Source organism: Triturus cristatus, chromosome 8, assembly GCF_964204655.1.
Source record: "Triturus cristatus chromosome 8, aTriCri1.1, whole genome shotgun sequence".
Classification (NCBI taxonomy): Eukaryota; Metazoa; Chordata; class Amphibia; order Caudata; family Salamandridae; genus Triturus; species Triturus cristatus.
In genome coordinates, this window is record NC_140591.1 from 469301682 (window position 1) to 469322594 (window position 20913).

At 43.2% G+C, this 20913-nt stretch overlaps 1 protein-coding gene across 8 annotated transcripts in view; it reads left to right on the top strand.

The window, feature by feature from the left end:
• The window catches only part of LOC146802355 (uncharacterized), an 87129-nt gene that overhangs the window by 8757 nt on the left and 57459 nt on the right, over positions 1–20913 (top strand). The gene's annotated exons all lie outside the window — the stretch shown is intronic.

Consider the following 20913-nt stretch of genomic DNA (forward strand, 5'->3'; position numbering starts at 1 on the left):
TTTTAGAGACTCTTCAAATCCGTTGACTTGGCCGATTCCACCACCATCTGCAGGTAGTCATCAGCTTGAGTGGCTTTGGCAGAGGTCTTGATTGTTCTTCCACCAATCTCACATACTCTTCGGTGTCCCTGGTGAGCCCCTCCTCTTCTGCTGTAGTTAGCTGGGCATGGAGGGACACATAATCTGCTGGTTTCTGGGTTCCCTGCTTGTACGTGATGGAGAACGGGTACTCTTGGAGTTGCAGAATCAATTTTTCTATCTGAGGTGGTGGCTTGGATGCCAACCCTTGGAAGAGGAGGATGAGAGCCTTGTGATCCATATGTACTATGAAGGTATGTCTATTCAGGTACAGATGAAAGTATCAACAACCCCAGTGGATGTGTGAGAGCACAAAATCTGGTACTACAAATGTGAGACAAACCATCACAGTCATGGAGACAGTTTTATTGCAAGTTTGAAGTGAGCGATGTGAAGCCATGTGCTTCAAACAAACCCTGCTGGAAGCAACCAGCTCACGTTATATATAGTCTTTTACAAAATATTTAAGGCTGTGCAATTTCACATTTTTCATAGATAGCATGTTAGAAAAGCGTAGTCAGCATCCAGACTGTTGGCGCCAGCTTATATTCACATAAATCTTTGGTTAAAAATGTATGGCTTCCATTGACAGGTGCAGATAACTCATACCGGGTGTAGCACAAAGATAGAAACTGTTCTGTGCACACACACAGATATTCTCACATTTCAAAGGGGAGATGAAGGCAAAATGTATTACACAATAGCAAGATAAGAATAAATGGCTGCAAGTGATGCAAAATGGTGGAACAACTATTCGCAGTGGTGTCCCTCTTCACCAGCTTTCTCAATCTTCCATTTAATCACTTGTTTAACCATTAACCTCTCCTCTCTCTCACCATCAATTGGTGTCAAGATTCATCATTTGCATAATCACTTCATCCTTTAATATAAGAGTATTAGCCTGATGAACATTTGTTGTAAGCATAGTTCAACACATTGACAGACACATCTGGCAGCATGTTGGAATGTTAATAATGCACTAACAACATCCCAGAACAACTATCACAATGACTAGTATACCTTTCAATATTATCCAGCCCTCAAGCCCCAAATAGGGAAGAAATATCATCCCACAACGTTCGTTCAGTAAAGTTATGAACTTGTACTCCTATATCATTTAAATTCTCTAATGCTTTGTAAACACTGGGGCCGTTATTGGGGATCAATGTACAACATTCCATACTTATAATTTTGCATATGCCCCTTTTTTAGCGAGAAGCATATGGAGTACTATATGATTTTGAAGCGTTACCTGCCTGATGCTACCATTTCTCCCGCTATGCTTCCTAGGGCACTTGTTGTTTAAGTTTATTGTTGTTTCCAGCCAAAGGGCTACTTGCCCTATTCTTCGAGAATTTACTGCTACCCCTAGCATAGGTTGTATTGCTAGTGCCAAATCACTGAACTCTGAGCAGAGGTATCAGTCTGATCTATTTCCCTTCTCCCTCCAAATGCACTATTGTTTAGCATATGTTTGTTGACATGTTCTTTAGGATGGTGTTGGATATGGGAGAGCACCAGGCCCAAAAAGCAAAACCCTCCCCAACATTTAGGCAGCCAAGGGTAAGCTTTCTGTCCACAGGCAAAATAAATGCTATCTCCTGCTGCTACTGGTAGTGAGGGCCAGGAGGCATGGCCAAACAAAATACATGGGTACAGTTATTTCATCCCAATTCTTGCAAGCCATTTGATGCAATATATAATTGCCCATGCCCACTTGTTACTCATTAGGCCAGGGCCTAAATGAACAGAGTTGAAGTGTTAGAAATCAAGGCAATCATCCTCTGGGTGAATTGCCAATATCGTTTAGTCTTAACACTATCATTGTAAGATATAGGGTAAAATTCTCCCTACTGGTGGTACAATTTAACAGTGCCACTATTTCATCTCTATATTTGCATCTAACATTAGCACCCATCTGACCAGAAAACCAGGTGATCACTGCTTTAAATAGAATATAACAAGAATCCATAAGCACTGAACACAAAGGGAACAAAGGCCTTCTGTGCTGTGTTACAGAGGGAAGCTTTAAGCACATCCAACATACTGAGATATTAATTGCTTGTGATAGGGGTTCATCATTGTTATGACAACGTTCTCATGGTACTCTTTAAAATGGTGGTCCTGCAGGTCATCAGTTGATGTGGTGTTGTTTGAACTCAGACATTTCGGGGAATATATACTAGACAGGTAAATGGCAATGGCTATTAATGTGGTGATAATGATTATTGCAAATGGTATGCATAACTTATTTGTCAGTGTAGTTCCTTTCCATCTTCATTTTCTTTCCCAAGCAATTGAGTCCTTCTGTACCCTATTCTTCACGATCTCTAGACCGTGGGAGATCACCAGTACTTTGTGGCCCTGTGCCCGATAGTAAACTATCGTTGGTTGTGATCAGAAGATGAATGTAGCGGGTCCTGGGGGGAAGGCTGTATCGTTCTTCCTGTCCCTTCAAAGGTTCAGGAAAGGAAGGATTACAGATCCTTCAGCGTCCTCCTGTGGCATTGCAGTTGAAGGAAGCACAGGTGGAGGGGACTTTTTACATGCTTGAGGTGGATACAGTTCTTGTAACCAGAACACTTAACACCAGTCTGTGTTGTCAGCAGAAATTGCACTGGTGGTCCCTTCCACCGAGGTTACAGGCAGTTATTCCTTTATCATTACCCACTCACCCGGTTGGATCCTGTGTCTGGGCCCCTGCAGAAGGAGTGGTAGAGCATCCTTCACCTGTTTGTTAACATCAGAAATATGCTTCATGAGTTCACAATACAATAGTCATAGAGCAAAGTATCAGTCACTTGAGTGGTGAGCACAGTTCTGGGCACCCCCAACAAGTCAACAGCCTTCCAGTAACATATACATGTGGCCTGAGGCCAGTGGTGGTGTCCGGTGTAGTACACAAACTCATCAGGGCTATGTGCAAAGCATTGATTCAAGTCAGTGTGGCTTCAGCACATATTTTCACTATTTTTGGATTTAAATCTGCCATTCCTATGTCCCACAGCGCCTGCTGCCTGTGGGTGATAAATGCAGCGATATGTGTGTTGAATGCCCATTGCCTTGCTCACCCACTGCATCACTTTATTGACGAGATGAACACCATTGTCATGGGAAATTATCTGTGGCAAACCAAAATGAGGAAATAGTTCTTTCAATAAACATTTAGCTGTAGTCTGTGTATCACTCTATTACGTCGGATAGCCCTCTATAAGTATACTAAAAAAGGCACACCACAGTCAAAGTATACCTGTACTTATTAATTGGAGTTATTTCAACAAAATCCATCTGGAGGTGCTCAAACTGCACTTCTGCTGATGCAGAATGGCCTGTTGACATTGATATTCTCTTTCCTGCATTATGTTGAGCACATACAATGCAGCTTTTGAAAATTCTGTCTGCAATTGTCCTTATATTGTTGATTCCCAAAAGAGTCTCATGCTATTCACTATGGCATCTCGCCCTATATGTGAGGGCCCATGGATCACCAAAGTAATAGGGTATAACAACCGGTTATATACCTGGTACCTTCTTTGCCTTTCCCACACTCATTTACCCAGCTACCTTGCTCCTTCCATTCCTGCAATTCTTCTGGCGCAGCTTGTTTTTGTAAATCAGCTATACCCCTTTCACTAAAATCATATTCTATAACGTCCTTTAATTGCACATTTGACATAACCACATGTTATGTTATGTTATGTTATTTACTTTTATTACGCGCACAGATACTCGAAGAGTGTCCCGGCGCCGTTCAAGGAGGACAGAATTAAAGCTCAACCCTACGAGAAGAGGTAAGTTTTTAGAAGTTTCTTAAAAACCCCAGAGTCTTCAACCAATCGGAGAGAAAGGGGGAGGGCATTCCAGGCGCGGGCAGCATACACAACCAGGGAAACGCCACCTAGTCTATGGCGCTGGAAGCGAGGTACCTTCATGAGCCTGAGAGAGGAAGACCTCAGGTGTCGCCCCGGCACGTAGAACGAGAACCGTTTCTGAAGGTATCCTGGCCCCCGTCTATGCAGGGCGCGATGAGCAAGGGTAAGAGATTTGAAAGCTATCCGGGCCCTGACCGGAAGCCAATGGAGGGAACGGCGGTAGTCATGAACACTCTGCCTGGGACCCAGCCCCCCCAACATGCGGACAGCCGCATTCTGGGTAACTTGAAGCTTATTGAGTACAAAAGCTGGGAGCCCAGCATAGAGGGCATTAGCATAATCCAAGCGGGACAAGATAAGTGCACGCACCACCGATTCCCTAGCCGCTTGAGGGAGCAACGGAAGAAATTTCCTCAAAATTTTGAGAAGACCGAAACAGCAGCCTGTCAAACGAGTAACCTGGCTAGAAAAGGAAAGGTTACTGTCAATGATGGAATATTATTTGCAGTTTCCTTTGCCACCATGTCTGTAAATGTGTTTCCATTTCCTACATTATACACTTTTTCTCGTGGACATTGGATTTCGCAATAGCAACTTTAGCTGGTGTAGACAAAGCATTCAAAAGTCATACTATCAATGGCCCATGTTGAATTTGTGTTTCTTGAGAAGTGAAAAATCCTCTTTTGGCCTACAATTTCCCAAAGTTGTGGGCCACAGCAAAAGTGGACTGGCTATCGGTATAAACATTAAAAGACAAACCCGTACTCAATTCACATGTTCTTGTAAGAGCTATCATTTCTGCAGCTTGGGCAGATAATACTGTCAACCTTCATGTTTCTGCTATTGTCTGGAGTGTTGCTATGGCGTATGCTGCGGTTGTGGTGCCATCTTTGAACTTCAAACATGAACCATCCACACATAAATATCCATTTTTTTCTTCCATGGCAGTGTCCTGAAAATCTATACAGCCCATGGTGTGTTCCTCTGTTAGTAATAGACAATCATGTTCAGTAGTGTTTCATCCTGTCAATACTGGCAGTAGAGTTGCTGGGTTGATTGTATTACATCTGTGTATTGCGACACATGGGCTAAATAAACATAGCTCATGATCAGTTAGCCTTACATTGGTCAGATGTTGTGTCTGTGTCCTAGGATATCTACAGAATGTAGCATATGTAGATGGACAGGATGTCCCAATGTTAGAATCTCTGCTTGCTTTAAAACCATGGTGGGAGTGGCAACTGCGTGCTAGCAGGCTGGAAGTCCCTTGGCTACTGCAAGTGTTGTGTGAAAATATTCACATGTTCTCTTCTTGTCACCCTAATACTGTGTAAGGACCCTTGAGGCACACCCATCCTGTTCATGCACATACAGGTGGAAGTCCTTTGTATAACCAGGCATGCCTAATAGCAGGGCATTACAAAGGGCCTGTTTGATGGTATCAAAACTATGCTGATGAATATCTGACCAACGCAGTGGTATTGGAGTATCTTTCGCGGTCAAAGTAACAAGGGCTTATATATTAATGAAAAGTGTGGAATCCATTGTCTGCAATATCCTGCCTTTCCTAGAAATGCACATACCTGCTTTTGTGTGGAGGTTGTAGATGCAATATTGTTTGTCTTTTCTGAGGGTCTAGACATATCTTCCCTTTTAACAGGAGGTGTCTCAATTTAAATAGGCAACCTCCTGCTGAACAAATTAAATTTTTTCAAGGGAAAGCGTATGTCCATGTTGTGCTAGGAAATTCAATATATTCACAGTATCTGTAATACCTGCATCTTCGGAGGTGCTGGCAATCATAATAAAGTCAATATACTGTATGACTGTAGAGTCAGGTGTAGGGTGAAAATTGTCTAACTGTGTTTTAAGTGCTTGCAAGTAAATGGGAGGATTTTCTGCTTACCCTTGTGGAATTCTAGTAAAACAATAGGTCTTATTCCGAAATGTGAATCAGAATAGATATTGTGAATCTTCATGCAAAGGTATAGAAAAAAAAGCATTATTTGAATCAATAACAGCGTTGTAGCATGCTGTTGGTGGTATCACAGCCAATACTGTAGAAATTTTAGGAACAATGGCAAAAATGGCCTGCACAATTTTATTAATCTCATGAGGGTCAACTAAGATCCTTTAAACATCTGGTTTGCGGGGGTCATCACTATTTTTATAAACCGTGTTTACAGGACTATTACATGGAGACCCCTGGGATTGTTTAATGACATTAGTGTGAATGAAGTCTTGTATCACTAACTGCAGGCCTTGTTCTCCTTTGGGGAAATGCGGTATTGTGCGATATGGGGTAACTGAACTCCCGCCCTCAAGGTACTATGTACTGGGACTATATTCATTCTACCAACATCATTTTTACTGCATGCCCTTACTCGTTTGTCCACCCTGTCTTACAACTAATCCGGCAATGCAGTCTTTGTTCTTGTCACATATGCCTGCTGGGGAGGTGTATCTTAAGAACATTCTAAGTAAATACCATCTGTGGTACATTTAATGTTAGCATGCAATTTCTTAAGTAGATCTATCCCTAATAAATGTAATGGCATTTGTCTGTCATTTCACAGCATTGTTTATCCGTAATGGACCCTGTAGTATAGGTCAACGGTGCAGAAACAGGACTCTTTATGCAGACATTTGAGAATCCCAGAGATGTGTTGTACTTTCCCAAGAGGGGTGCATGGGGAATTAATCTAATTGACATAGAGTAATTGGTGGCTCTAGTACCTACCAAGAAGTTTACTCTTTCCCCTTGCACAGTATCCTCAATGTGTGGCCCATTGGCATCTACTGGAATAGTCACCATTTCCCCATCTACTCTTGGGCCCCTCTAGTCAACAAAGTCCCAGTCTTGTAATTGAACTATGACCATCTGTTTCTTGTAAAACATAATTACCCGTATCATCAATCATGTCATCTGAGTAATCTGTGTTTTGATAATTCGGGTATGATTGGAAGCATCTATTTGTGCCATTTCCTGCTCCCCTTTTTTGTCGTCCTCTCTGTACTGACCTTCCCCTTTGACAACCTTGTAAAGGAGGGCACTTCCATACATACCCAGTCGTTAGTAGGCTTGCAGTGGTGACATCCATTATCGACGGGCCACCTTGACGCCTATCTGGGGCGCTGAAAATCCTCATCCACCACCCCTGTACTATGACATGGGGTCTGGCCACCTCTTACCCTCTGCAATTGTTCTAATAACACCTTGCTCTTCAATCCTTTCTGTTTTGTTGTCTTTAGATGCCTCCACCTGAGCCTGCTTGCCTTCATAATATTGTTGAATACTCAGAACTACAGAATATTTATCCGTGAAAAGGCAGCTGGCATGATATCAGGTACAGGCCCACTGGGGGAGAGTGTCGACGTTTCGACCCTGGTGCAATGAGGGTAATTTATATCCTCTGCAGGCGGGTCTTCCTCAGGGGCTGTATCCTGACTGTACCCCACCCTAGGTTGCCTCCCCTTCCCCCGTCCTGAGGATGACCTGCCTGCAGAGGATATAAATTACCCTCATTGCACCAGGGTCGAAACGTCGACACTCTCCCCCAGTGGGCCTGTACCTGATATCATCCCAGCCCTGCCTTTTCACAGATGAATGTTCTCTGTGCGTCATCAGAAGATCATGAAATTAATATTTGTAAATCTATAAGCTACAGGCCTATCTGTAAAACTGGTGCCACTATGAACCACGACCAGTTTTACTAAGGATACCAGAATGTATAATTGATTGGTTATTGACTTTGCCTTTTGGATTCCCCTCCTTTATATCTGTCCTACCTTACGAGCACTTTCCTTTTTCACACTCCCCTTTGAGCAACCTCTTTCTCTATATGGAGCATTGAATATGGTGACCTGTTATAAAAGCAACTAAATAATAAACAGTCACTATTGGAGCGATATTTTGCGCCTTTGTGTCTTTTGAGGATATACTTGTTTGCATTGTAAAGAAAATGATGGTACATTAATGATACAATGCTAATTATATATGTACCAGATGCCCTTTGACTAATGAATGTTTTTCATAACTGAAATGTAGCTTTAAAGAAGTCTAGGACCATTGTTTCCTATACCAATGGTGAGCATCAATGGCATATGACTGTAATACCTGGGAATTCAAAGTAGTCTGTCCATATGAGGCATTTGTACATGGGAGTACATGATGATAATGACAAGCTGATTTTGAGACTGTGCATTTCTCAAAAACTGATATTTTAAAGGCAGTTTTAGTTTTCAAAAATTGGGTTTCTTCTGGAAAATTAAGTTTGTTTGCCCACTGTGGAAAGTAGTATTAGATAGAAAAATGTGCCATTTCAGAAACTGGTGAATGATAATTCAAGCTGAGCTGGGGAGACGTACTGCTGTGCTTATGTCCTTTGTGCCACTGGGCATGTCAAGATTTGAATGTTACTTCATAAGTCAAGGGGAGGCATTTAATATTGAAGAACTTTTCCCCAGAATTTCTGGGTGGTAACTACTGAAAATCTTGCTCTGGGTGGTCATAGTGTAGTCACTATTTTACAGGTATAAAATTTGCTAGTAGCTCGGGAAGACTTTCCGTGAGCAGAAGTAGCTCTCACTACAGAAAAGGTTGGAGACCCCTGCTGTATATCTTCCCAATTTAGTTCAGGGTCAGTACTGTACTCATATCTACACTCTTGCCAAATATCAGGGAAAAATGCACAAAAGACATTTGTTCAATATCATCGAATGTCAACTGCTCAGTCTTCAATATTTTCTCTATCCTAGCATACCACTCCTCATGGTTTTCTCTTATATATGGGTACATTTTAGAAAAGGACAGCCATTCTGACTTAGTCCAGGGGACGTGGGTGTGGTATAGAGGCTTGTTGGCATCAAACTCAGGTACTTCTTTCAAGGAAGCCATTTGTGGTATCACTCCCTCCCCTTGTTATGTTATTAACATTGTGATAAACAAAAGAAAGATAAAAAACTATTTACAGGAAGTCCGTAAAATATTCAGTTCTGATGTTAAAACTATATTTAGACCTAACATATATCTATCTATTTCTTTATGGTCTAGGGGCAGGGAAAGAGGGCATTTTTCTTCATTTAGTAATTTGGCTTTAAAAGCTTTTTTAATTACTCCACATATCATTGTTCAACATCCTCACGGTGTGATGCATGACGGAGGAGTTCAAGTCACTTAGAAACACAATATCTTCCTCTCTGGTGGTGCAATCCAGGTACCCTGATGGTAAACTCATTCACTTGTCGAATCTCCTCCAATGATAAATTCCTAGACATTTTTGAGGCGTCCTCCTCATTACTTTTCATGTCTTTCTGCCTATGCTTGTCACTTTCTTTGTGCTGATAAGGAGGTGATCTACCCTGGCCTCCACATTCTAATAAATCTTGGATCACACTGTGCTCCTCCAGCAAAGGAGCAGTAGATATTATTCTCTGTACCGTAAACATCCCTTATTGGTTCAGGGCTATTTGTCAAGACATTTCTTTTCTCTTTTCTTTCCATTTAGCCGCATCATAAGCCCTAGCCTTAGCCCGCTTGGTCTTTAATATGTCTTTACAATGTTTCTGCCTAGAATATTTTTCCCATTTATTAAGAACATCAAATTGCAATAATTATATTTTCTTCTTTCCAAATTCACACATACACTCTTGCAAATAGACCCATTTGTCTAAATCAAAGGTACCATCTACTGGGAACTGCAACATTGCATCCTTACAAGTATACTCATGCCATTTTTAGAAAAACAACACAGTCTCCGTTCCTTGTATTGTCATCTTTTCCCATGCAGGGGTGCCCTCCTGTGGGCAGAGCTGAACCTCATCCATAGCTTTACGTACACAATTACCTAGGTTATCAATAATAGTTAAGCTTTTCTATCACTGTGGTGGTGTAAGGAATCTTTTGGTATAATAACAATACTACTTATCACCCTTCTAACTAGTGAGACATCATCATATTACATTAGGAGACATCTATCATATTATTCATTCATCATACAGTTGGCTATCATACATCTTACCAGGAGTCGATGATTGTGTACAGAAAATGAGAGACAAACAGTCACAGTCCTGGTTTTATTGCAAGTTCAAATTGCAAGATGAGAAGCCAGGTGCTTCAAACAAGCTCTGCTGGATGCAGCCAACTCACGTTATTTATAGTCTTTCGCAAAATATTTAAAGCTTTGAAATTTCCCATTATTCATAAATAGCATGTCAGAAAGCTCAGTCAGTACCCAGACAGTTGGCGTTAGCTTATATTCAATTAAGCCTGGGGTTAAAAATGCTCTGCTTCCCTTGACAGGTGTAGATGACTCATGCAGGGTGTAGCACAAACATAGAAACAGTTCTTTGCACACACACAGTTTCTCACATTTCAAAGGGTAGCTGAAAGCAAGATTTATTCCACATAGTGCAAGACAAGAATAATCAGCTGCAAGAGATGCAAAATGGTTGAACAACTGTTTACAGTGATGTCATTTTTATCAACTTTCTCATATGGCTTTGGCTTCTTTCTCAATGTGAGAGTAGTGGTTTTCTGTGGGGTGAGAGCATGGCTAGCATATGCCACAGGGGCCCACCTCCAACATGCCTGCATCTGCGACAGGACTGCCCCAGCTCTATTGGTTTTGGTATTCACAGCCAGTTCAGAGTCTTTTCATGGGTCAAAGCACACTAAGGTGGTGTATGCCGTTAGGGCCGATTTGGTGTCTTGGAATGCTCTTTCTTGATTTGTTCCCCATGACAATGGAGTGGCTGTCTTTGTGAATTTATGGAGAGGTGGATTGATGGCAGCTAAATTGGGTATAATGCATCTGTAGTTTTTGACCATGCACAAGAAACAACACAAATCTGTGGCTGAGGTTGTGGCTGGGGCAAATTGTATGTCCTTCACCTCGGCCAGATTGGGTACCACCCCTGTGGCCAAGAAGTAGTAGCATATTTCACTTTATAAGGGCTCACATTTTTCCAATTGGAGCATGAGACCACTAGCCTGGCCCAAGTGCTCTTCCAGAAGCAGACATGCACCGTGATGTCATCGCTCACATTGATGACTCCCCCTGGATCCCCACCAGCATCTTTCGTAGCGTATTTTGAAACACCTCCGTGCATATGTCAAAATTGAGGTATTTTTACCTTCGGAGGCCCAGGTGGGTTAAGAATGTGATGATGCACCATTATTCTGGGGCCAGTAGGTGTTGATGGTACCCCGCTCTAAGGTCCATCTTTGAGAAACAACAGCACACTGTTGCTATGCTGACAATGTCATTGATGGTTAGTGTCCGAAGTCATTTCTGCTTAATGGCTGGGTTCAGGGTGCACATATCCACAGACAGCCTAACTGAGCCTCGTTACTTCGGATTCCTGGTTACTACTATTGGGGATACCCACAGGGTAGGACAACTCTTCCTCCACTTTGGGTGTGAGATGGAAAGTCACTCTCTGATGGCTCAGGGCTACTGACTGAATAGAGCAGTCGCTAGATGCAATAGAAGCTTCTATTGCAAGCACCCTACACCATGGCTTAGAGTCTGAAATTCTTCCAGCAATTAATTCAAACTTAGCATGCATAAACTGAGCAAACATTTTAAAAGTTGAATTTTTTCAGCCATTTGACTGCTGAGCAGCATGTCCTTTCCTTCTTTGGTGATATATATCTTGGTGTGCGCGACACCCATATTGTAGCTAATATTGATTGTAAACATGCAACTAATGGGAAATATTTGGTGCAGACATATTTTTATATCTTCACATGAGTTGCCCGGAGCTTAGGTTTCTTGTCTAGCACTTCAAAAAGCTCATGATGTTTATGGGTGCCCTTGTGTCAATGGTGGTCATCAGGGTCTGTCCTTCATTTTTCATTTGGCATTTTTAAGTAGTTCTCGCTTGAGCATTGGATCACTGCAGTACTTGAATGGCATGTCGAGTGCCTTCCTCCTTGTCAATGTCCATATAATCTTCCAGAGAGGTCAGCATGGATTGTATGCTGCTCACAGCTTTCTTAGAGTTGGTCTTCAGCACTTGGGTTGAGTGGCACACCTTCGTAAAGTGATTTAGCACTTCTTGCCCATCGCAGGGCATTCTCCGGTGTGTGGGAATGGGCCAACACACCAGCGGCAAGACCTCCGTGAGGGCTGTCCTATAACTCTGTTCCAGGTGCCAGCCCTTTCAATGTTTGGTTTACAGGGTGTGTTTATGAAGCTCTGTAGTGCTGCTTCCATGTCTGATGCTCAGGCTTTGGAAAGTTCCTTGGAGTGTCCCAGCAGAAGGATGTGCCGCATTGACTTCCTGGAATCTTGCAGGATTTGGTCTATTTTTCTTTTGCTAACGTGCAGCCCTGTATGACCTGGGCTCTGATTTCGTCTATTTCATCCGTGAGAGTGCATGTGCTGGCAAAATTCACTGAGTCACATGGAAAAAGCATTTACCGACTCATCAGGTTGTTGCTTGGCCTGGTGCAGTAGAAATCATCAATAAACATTTTTGGCCATCTGCATAAAGTAATAGCTGAGTGCCGTCTTTAGCTAGGCATACCGGAAAGGTGGTACAGCCTCAATAAAGTTCCTGAAATTTTCTTACATTTCTTTTCCAGCCAGATGTAGAAGCATGGGCCTCTTTTGACCATTCTCAATAACAATGGCTGCAAAGTACATCTCTAAGTGCTCGACCCACAGTTTCTAACTTCGGGTCTGACGCTTCCTTGAGTGGAGTCAGACACCACAGTATGTGGCATGGTGGGGATGTGAGAAGAGTGCCCCACGCATCAGCAACGCAGCATGGGTGAATGTAAGACTGCCTGCCTCATTGCTATTCTACGGTATCGTGGGTCGCACCCTGAGCCACTGTAGTGAATTCCCTTATGGGCCCACTTTGGTTCTCCCTTAGTTTTGCATTCTGTGCCTTTGCTCTGCATGGCCACATATAATACACTTGTGTTAATGGCATTGTTCTGGGAGTATGCTGTACATGTTGCTAGTTATCCAAGGAATCTTCCTAGGATTTAGTCTGCATATATCATACAGGGTTGCACCAAATACATAACAACATAGTGCACTGTTTGCTCATTCAGCAACAGCCCCTAACATTAGTCACAACACAATCACACAGCTGAATCTTCAAACACAGTTGTTTTATCATAGAAACTGTGTACCATCCCCTTGGGGGCTAGAGTAGAGGAATCAGGCAGAGAGGACTGATCTGTAATGACTGCAGTCCCTGATAAGCAGCCCTGTATAAACTAAGTTTACACTCATGATGTGGACCACCTAACTACATACATCAGGTCTTAGGTCAGAACAGAGATTGCAAATATATCCCTGTTCTCACACATGTAGATGTAGATTTGGCCAGATATATATTTTGCCATGGTTGGGCTGTTTGTTCTATGCACCCTGTTAGTAATGCTAATTACTTTGTTTAGTTACATCTCCCTAATTATCACAGCACATTTGCTTCCTAATAGACTACGATAAGTTTCAATAAATGTATTGTAAACTTTATTTGTGTCTTTCTTGTATTCACCACTCTAATGCATGAGTGGGTGAGTAACGAAAGGAGAGGATCTGTTTCCATGGTTCCATTGGGGACTAGAGGGTCATGTTCAAGGTTTTCAAAATCTCCTGCTACTCTGTGAAGGTTAGGAGTTCAGGTGAGGCACTGTGAGCTAGCCAGGATTTGGGCCGACAGGTACTGACAATGTAGAGAGACTCAGTCCCTACATTCTAGCATCCTGTCGTCCTAACACACAGTTTTGTTTACCAGCAGAATCAGTGCAATACAGTGGAACACACACACAACGACTTAGTGGTTGCTGTTACTTGATCTGCCCTTTCACTGTTCAATGGTGCCCTTTCATTATTTAGATGACATGACCACAAAGTTTACAATTAATCCTTGTGCCGTGGATATGCCCTTTCTGACATACTCCTAACTCCACAGGCATTGGAAACATCCAACACCACAAGGCCCACATACAGCCAAAAAATCAAGCTGGTTTGCTGACCTAAGATCAGAGCAGTCCATCGGGCACTGCCTGATTGCGCTTTTAGCCAGTATGACCCTGATCAGAGGTATTTACCAGAGCCAGTACATACCTCAAAAAGTGGTAATGGTATTTACCAGGAGCAGTAAAAACCTCACCCCTTTCCCACTGCTGTAATTATTTGCAGCGCCAGACTGGTCGTAGCGGGCACCGGGCATTTCCCTGGTGGGCCGGAGGGGTAGGGGCCGATTTTGTGCCCGCAGGAGCTGCTTTTCTTACTGGGAGACGCATTTTGCAGCAGTGCTTCAATATCAGCCCCCTGTAAGAAATGTGGGAGTGGTGTCCGGTTGCTGTTCTTAGTCCGGCCTTGTTTATTAGGGTCTTATACATCCAAAAATATGCAGTCATACATTTACACTTAATATTTAAGATACATCCAATACAGAAATGGAAATGAGCAGAATTCCAATCACACATTATAATATGCCAAATTAAACTCCACCCTGCTAGATAAACAGAATCATGTTGTAAAGTCACTCTAAGTGCGGATTGTACTATAATGGCTTAACAATGCCAACTTATGTGTTATGCAAATGTCAGTAAAACAAGGAGGTAGTTATACTGTCCTGTGTTTTCAAGTTCATCTGTTTATAGCCCATTAACTAACTTGGAGATATTGTGAGTTAATGTATGTGCTGAAGAGGTGAATAAAAAACATACAGACGGCTTCTGTGCTGGTGCAACACAGAAAACGGAACCATGATACAGCTCCTGATTACAACAGTCAATGTTAGGGTACACTATTGTCAAAGTCATTGTAATAATTTATGTGATAAACTCTGTCAATCTGTTTTGCACCTGTGTGTGCCAAAAAATGTAATTTGGAAGGGCAAAATACCTTAAATAAATATGCATTACCAAAATGTGATGCAATTTTATATTCGAAATGTAGTAGTGTGGACTGCTTTGTGTGTTTAAGAAGAGTACATATGATCAATAGTCCTAAAGTAGCATATAGATCACACAATATACTGTAAATGCTGTTGCTTGACCTTGATGTAGCGGTCCAGCAGATCTTCCCTGAGATTTTAAACAGCTGTCTAACAAATAAGAGGTGACTGCCTGACTAACATCTCTGAAGAAACAGGTACATTCTGCAATGTCTGAGTGTATCTTGGAGGAAAGCAAACTCTTTTTCCTGTTGCCTATATTTTGAGGCTTTCAGATTGCCATACAAAGCCTATCTGTGCGCGTGCAGAAAGATGTGCAAGACAAATTTACCATCAGCCTAGGCGATGGGCCAAATATGTTTAGAAATGTCAAATCAAATTGTTGCTAGGTACAATGTGACAAGTAAAAACATAATTGATTCATATGCATCCATAAAGCAAAATAATTATTGTGACATATTTATTTAGCAAAGCAGTCCAAATCAACTGAGGCTTCCGTTTTTTCACTTGACACAGGTGTGTAGTTGTAGTCTGGAATCTTGCAGGAGGAATGTCGAAAGATCACAATATTGTGAACAAAGTATTGAAAAGCAAAATATTGCGAAAGTAAGTGCACAGAGGAAGGTATAGATTAACTGTCCTTAGCGTCACATTACACAGGAAGTGACCACTGAATTTCTCATCATCCCTCTGTGCAGGTAGTGACATCACTGACTTTCTGCTCACAGTACCCTGCTCTCCTTCCCCCTTGTCCACCCAAAAACTACTTAATGGCAAGCAGCAGGTGCACTATTGACATGCTGCTGGCACACCGCTGGCTTGCCATAGGAAAGCCCATATGTGCCCATCTGCACCTGGGTCACGACCAGCACCAGAAACCCTGTTTCTTCACCTACCCACCACTATGCTGCTACACTCCACCATGCTTTCAACCTTTGCTGCCGCTCACTGCACTGCTGCCACACCATGCTACACAAAACGGAAAGAGCATTCACATGTGCCTCCTGCAAGTTCTCATGCGCTCTATCATACCACACACTCACAACTCCAGCACCAAACAGCACCCCACTCACTTATACTGACACAAACCAGCCACCTGCCCATGCTCACACAGACCAAACACCATCAACACAACACTCTACACTCACATACATGCACCTCAACGCCTTCTTGTTTACCAAATATGCCTGGGAGATATGGAGCCGATGGTACGGCTGCGCTCCAGACCTGCTCTTCCTCATGGAAATACGCTAAACCTAACCTATGCACCGGACATGGCTACAGCTATCCCCACCAGCGAACACAATGCCAGGTAAGACTGTGGGCACAAGCCTGGAGGTGGAATCACCATTATATTTAAAGATACCATCACCCGCATCACCTACTCGGGCAGCCCCACCAGCTACATGGAGTATTTCACATTCAAGATAAGCATCATAGCTAACTTCTCCCTAGCCAGAACCCTTGTATATAGACCTACAGGACCCCACACCAATTTCATTAATGATATCACAGACTTTGTCTCACCTTTCATCATCAATGGCAGACCCATTGGAGACCTTAACATTCATCTAGAAAACCAAACTGATCCAAACAGTGCGACCCTTCTAGAAAACCTCAGAAACACTGGCCCAATCCAGCACATTACCGAACCCACCCACACCACCGGGCAGCTGCTGGAGCTGATTTTTTCCACAATCAGCAACATCACAGTCAACAAGTCAGTAACTATAACCTGGGGAGACCACACCCTCATGAGTTTCACATACCCATCCCGCACCACCACAGACCTACCACCACCGGAACCACCTGTTGCAGCTGGAAAAGTATTATGGAATGAGGAATGCGCTTTTGCCCTCTCCACACACTAGCCTGAGCACACCAGCAACTTTCCGAAAGCCATCAAGAACCTCAACAGCTGCATCACTGCATGCACTGACACTCTGGCTCTCCTCAAGCACAAAACAACTGCAAGATCCGACCACAGGCCTGTTGGTACATGAGGATCTGAAACGCCACTGCAAGCAACTGGAACGCAAATGGAGAAAAAGTCAAGACAAACCAGATAAAGGCATCATCTAATCAGCCATAAGACAATTAAAACCAGCAGATATCCAATACCAAGTGCACAGTGCTTGCAGGTCGCCTCTAGTTACAGCAGCCCCTCACAGGACATTTGCTCCCTGAATTCTTCTGTGACAAAATCACCTCTATATACAGCAATTTCAACTGTCAACTGGATCCTGTCACTGTTGCAACTCAACTTCCCATCACAGCCGAAGAACAAACTCTAACCTCATGGCCCACTGTCACCACCATTGATAAAAATCACTGCTACCATGACCCCATCCGCTCTGGGCTCTTTGTGACTCCTGTCTCCACCACACCTTCACTAAATAACTCGTTCAGATCAGCAAAGCACTAACACCCATCCTCAATGCCTTCATTGACTCACTCACATTCCCTGACACCTGAAAACATGCCACTGTCATGCCCCTGCTCACTAAACCATTTTCTGACCCAGCCACTCTTTCCGTTTACAGACCCATCTTCCTCCTACTATACTAGGCAAAGGTCTTACAAAAAACTAATCAACAGACTCCTCAGCAACTACCTCAGCAACCACCTGCTGACTGACACTATGCCCCTTAATGCACCATAGGTGTGTAGAGGTATTGAGCATATTATAAGTCTTTGTCCTGAAGAGTAACTCTGTGTGGAGGTGACAGTTGACATCTTGTGTTCATAATGTTCCACACATGTTTTTTGGTACTGCAGAAAAGGTTTCCAGCAGGACAAAGATTCTACGTACTACATCCTAAGTATTGTAAGCAATCCTGAGTTATTACACAAAATCGTCTCCGCATGACAATCTCTACTTAACATAGAAGACTGTGTGAACCAAGTACTAACGTATGTACATGTGCTTGTTTTGCTACAGATATGTATACAAGCCCAACAACAGTACAGAAACAACACTCATCACCTCCACAGACAACATTTGCATGATCCTTGACAAAGGAGACATGACAGACCTCATTCTCCTGGACCTGATCTCTGCAGCATTTGAAAAGGTCTCACAACTCATCCTTTTCAGGAGCCTGTACGAGATTGGCCTCCAAGGACCCTCTCTGCACTGGATCAGCTCCTTCTTAACAAAGAGGACGCAAGCCATCAGCCTAACACCTTTCTCCTGTGAAGCACATATACTCATTTGTGGAGTGCCTCAAGGTACATCACTTAGCCCCACCCTCTTCAATGCATAAATGATCCCTGTGGCCAATGTTATCACTACTCATACTCTCCTTTCTGGAGAAAACCCCAACACAAAAAACAAGTTAATCGCTTGCATGACCAAATTAGTTAACTGGATGAAAGCCTGCTGTCTCAAGCTCAACACGGACAAGGCAGAAGTAGTGATCTTCAGCAGGAACACATGCCATGGGACTCCAGCTGGTGGCTGGCCAAACGCAGACCCTCAACAAGAACCCATGCTAGTTACCTCAGAATAATCATTGACAGCAAATTGGCCATGATTGCATAAATGTCAACGCCGTCACTGCATTCTGCTTTCACACCCTAAAGATGTCTCACAAGCAATATTTGAACAACTGTCACAAACACCCTAGTCTTCAGCAAGTTGGACTGTGGGAACACCCTCTACTCCCGGGATCACCAAGCAACTTAGTAGGGGACTACAAGCCATTCAGAACTTGTGCAGTCAGACTCATCCTCGACCTCCCACACAGAACCCACATCACACCACACCTTAGGGAGCTCCACTGGCTCCAGATATACAAACACACTCATTTCAAACTCCTCACATGCACATTCAGGGCACTACACAACTTTGATCCCACCTAGTGTCATATGTCCAATGCAGGCCTATTATCGTTTTCCCTATGTTAGCATGAGCAATTTGCAGACTGCCCTCTGCTTTGTGCACATTACTCTACAAACGTACTTTGCTTTGTGCCACATTGTACTTTCATACAGAACCTACAGGTTTTTTTCACATTCTGTTCTTTCCTGGGATTTTGTCTGAACACCATAGACAAGGTCAAACAATATTGCCCCTTATTATTTTGTGCTGGTCATTCCCTAGCACCAGGACAAAACACCCAAATGCAGCTGTTGTTCGGGAACACATACTTTTGTCATATAGGTATGCACAGAAAGGGAACAACACACATAGAGAGGGATCTTTCTAGGGAAGAGATCGTGACAGCACTTAAGATGTAGAACTTTCATCTGTGCATGCTAAGGTACGGGTTTGCTACCAACACCCAGAGACCTTCTGATATATAATCATTCTGCTTCTGTAGAAGGGGAGAGGGGTTAGGCTACCCTTTCTTATATAATGACAGATCCTTTTATAATTTATGGGCTACGTACTATGCTGACCGTATTTGTGTTTGGCATTTTCTTACTTATTGTGGCACATATGCTGCATACTAGAGCACGATAGTTAAAATAAACATTTTAAACTTTTCTAGTCTCTTTGTCATATCTTATTGTGGACTAGTATGAGTGTGAGAGTGAAAAGGTGTGGCCTGTAACCCCGATTCCTGAGAGGGTTGTGAGTGTTGTGTTCTGGGGTGTTTAATCACTTGTTCCTCTGTGAGTGAGTAGGAGAGCAAGTGAGACACTATGGCTAGTCGGTCCAGGGCTCATGGGTACTAAGGTGGTAGGATGACTCAGTCACTGCCTACTAAGGTTCTATGATCCCAAGCATAGTTCTGTGACTCTGCAGAATCCCTGCAATATGGCATCGCCAACGTTTGGTCTGGTACTTCTTCACAGGACCCCTGAGTAGCGCTTTTGCATGTCCACAATCCCCTCGCACCGTTTCCCGGAGACATCCGTGGTGGGAGGACGTTGCCTCCTCAGTTTGCAGGGACTACCTATTGCTGTCGGTTTTTCAAGCTTGAATTTTAAAAGGTTTTTTGACCCGTTTTAGTGCTACCCTTTGAATCCCTTTGTTCTGATTAATGGCTCAACCAGTTGCAATTCCAGCTCATTTGTTGCAGCATGCAGTCCCCAGTGCGGAGTCTCTGGTGGTTTGTGTGGTCAAGGCAGACCCTATGTACTGTTTCGAAGTGTTTTAGTCCTGGGGTACCTTTCCCGCTGTGAATGCGAATGATAATGCTTTTCATCATTATGCTGCTGCCGCTGTTCAGGCAGCTTATCGCTTTTATGCAGTTGTTGAAGCTTCTCTTACAGCCTGGGAGCTCCAGATTTGGTTTAATGGTGCCCTACCCCATCCTATTGAAACTGTTCAGACTGGGCCCCTTGAGTATTGATGGGGCCATTTGGCCTGTTTTGGCCGGTTTTACTCCGTACCCTAATTATCTCAACGCAAATTTGGTGGAATTACGTTTGTTATATGCGCAGCCTATTCTCCTATATAGACGCCTGATACAATTAGTTGCACGTGCTTTTCTGGTGGCTCTGTCTTGGGCTGCACATCCTGTGCAGGCTACACACAGTGGGGGTCTTGTTATTAGCCCCGTTAATATTAATTTGGTCATGGCAAACGTCTTCAGAATCGTGAGGACTTTCCCTTTTGGATTGATCAGAACATTGATCTGCTTGATGGGTTTTTCCGCTTATGGGTCCTATAGTTAAACACAGGATCCTTACTATGTGCTTGAATAGTGGTCTGCTTCCCCCCTTGGCTGACTGAAGCACCTGGGGGATGGTGTTTGTCCCAGTGTATACACTTTTTTATAGGACCCCCTCGATGAGTGTTCTTCTGAGTGTCCTCAAACAGGGACAGAACGAACATGGGGCAAGTCCTGCCCTGGATTTGGAGATGAAGCTAATGGGCATTTTTCCCATTGTCTCTGAAATGATTCTTTCTAATGTTAAAGGTGAAGCAGCGTCCGTGATGGTACGTCAATACCTTTCAACTGTGGCTGACGTTGACTGTGAGCATGAATTGCTGCTTTATCCTTAGGTTGCAATAACTTAGGGGTCAGACCATCTACTCAGTCTCAAGGTAAGCCTCCTCCTGAGAAGGAGGGTCGTCCCG